This window comes from Penaeus vannamei, chromosome 28, assembly GCF_042767895.1.
Source record: "Penaeus vannamei isolate JL-2024 chromosome 28, ASM4276789v1, whole genome shotgun sequence".
Lineage (NCBI taxonomy): Eukaryota > Metazoa > Arthropoda > Malacostraca > Decapoda > Penaeidae > Penaeus > Penaeus vannamei.
This window is the reverse complement of record NC_091576.1, coordinates 34,902,337-34,904,930: the sequence shown is the minus strand read 5'-3', so window position 1 is coordinate 34,904,930 and position 2,594 is coordinate 34,902,337.

The following is a 2,594-nucleotide window of genomic DNA, read 5'->3' as shown; positions in this document are numbered from 1 at the left end:
TCCCACAGACGCTATTCCTGGACGTGCTGATACAAGAATAACCGCTTTTTATGTCTCACAGGTAAGGTGTTTTCCAGACACTTAATTGCCGTTATGTTCTCTTGCACGAGAATATGAGTCCAGTTGCGTCTTTCACTCGCTCTTGGGCAACGCGTGATTTGTCTGTTAATGTAATAATTCTCGCTAAAGGGGGGGGGGGAGGGTCAGGTGTAGCTATTTATATTTCTGTCTACTTGTTAACACACACACACACACACACACACACACACACACACACACACACACACACACACACACACACACACACACACACACACACACACACACACATACACGCACAGACATACACGCACACACTAACGCGCGCACACACACACACAAACACACACACGTACACACTCACACAGACACATACGCACACGCACACACCCACAGAAACACATGTTCACTCTCTCCATATATATATATATATATATATATATATATATATATATATATATATATATTATATATATACACATTTATCTATCTATCTGTATACATACATACATGAAGAGGCAAGGGAGAGTAAGCGGAATAAGAGGGAAAGGAGGAGAAGCACTCGGGAATCACGGGGTAAGTGAGGACAGGAGAACGGAAGCGAAGGGAGGTCATGTCAGGTCGAAGGATCAGGCGGTCTATGTGACGGGTGACCGGCATAAGGGAGGAGACGAAGGATGTGGGAAGCGAGGAGGCTGTCGGCAGGAGAGAAACCGCTGTTCAAGTTGAAATTGGGCAGCAGCTTAATCAGAGAAGATTCCACCAGTCTGCGGGTATGGACATCAGCGGAGGGGAAGAGAATGCGTGCTGCTTTCCAGTCCATCTGATGGCCAGTGTCTCACTGATGGCAGAAGAGGGCGTTGTTGCTATGTCCCCTGGATACAGCGTACTTATGCTGAGACAGACGCTTAGTAAGACTGGCGCTTGTTTCACCAAAATACTGCTTATCACAGGAGGCACACAGAACAGCATAGGTGCCCACCTTCGAGGTAGAGGGATGGCAGGTGTGAACCAGGTTACAACGGAGAGTATTCACCTGGCGAAAGGAGAGTCTGCAGAGGCCGACGGAGGGAGTAGATCTCAGTGTAAGGCAGGCTGAGGACAGGCAGGTGAGGAGACATTGGGAGGGGAGTCATGGTAGAAGGTACGCCGCGCCCTGGATAACGCGACGTCTAGAACATGGCAAGGATAGCCCAGTTTGGAGAACGAACTACGAAGGAAGTCGATGCGGAGGGCACAAACCCCTTTCTTCACATGCAGTGGATGGTACGAGAAGAAGTGTATGTACATACCACTGTGCATAGGTTTCCTGTAAATAGAAAAGGAGAAGTGATCATCAGAGCGATGGACAAGAGTGTCCAAGAAAGGGAGCTTGTTGTCAACCTCCCATTCCACCTTGAAGCGGATGGAAGGAGAGAGAGAATTCAGCTGCAACAGGAAATCAGGAAACAGGGCAGGGTCATGGGGCCAAAGAGCGAAGACGTCGTCGACATATCTCAGTCACATGGAAGAACGAGGGGAGATGGAAGGGAGGAGCTCCGACTCGAAGAACTCCATGTACAGGTTAGCCAGAACAGGGGAGAGAGGAGAGCCCATGGCAACACCGAACGTCTGTGAGTAGAAACGACCCTCAATTCGACTCCACACACAGACGAATCAGCTGGAGGAAGATTTCGATGGGAAGAGGAAGACGAGGATCCTCGGCAGGGAGCTTCCTCTGAAGGAAGGCGAGGACGTCATCAAGCGGAACCTTGGTGAACAGGGAGTCGACATCCAGGCTCAGCATGGACGCCGGCGAGACACCGCGAACACGGGAGATGAAGACCTGTGAATGGCGAAGGTGAGCAAGAGAGAAGGTGCCGAGAAGGGGAGTTAGAGACTTAGCCAGCCAAGCCGCCAGAGGATGCGTCACCGATCCCCGGGAGGAGATGATGGGGCGTAGAGGCACGGCCGGCTTATGGCTTTTAGGAAGCCCATAGAAATGAGGGAGGCGAGGGTTAACGACCTTGAACCTCTGGTAAACGTTCGCCTCCGGGAAACAGGCTGCAAACTCTCTCAGACGACGGTGCTTCTCCTTTCCCTCTTATTCCGCTTCCTCTCCCTTGCCTCTTCAGACCCGAAGATGGAATCGAGGACGATTCCCAAACTGTTGTCTCACTTTTCTCAATTAATATAGTTTGTGCAATGCATATATATATATATATATATATATATATATATATATATATATATATATATATATGTATATATAATATATATATATATATATATATATATATATATATATATATATATATATGGGAATTTTCTATATTACCTTCGCCTCTCCGATATCGACGATTTTGATATCGTTGGATTCCTCTCACTCTGTACAATCCAAATATGTAGGTTTTATTGCGCGGAAAACCCCCGTTAGCGGCAAACCTGGGCCCGATAGCAGGGGCGACGATGTCGGAGCGGCGGACGTAATATAGAAAATTACCCTAATAATATCACCCACAGTGAAAATAACCATGGTTATTCACATGACTTTCCATTCCATTCCACTGCGACCA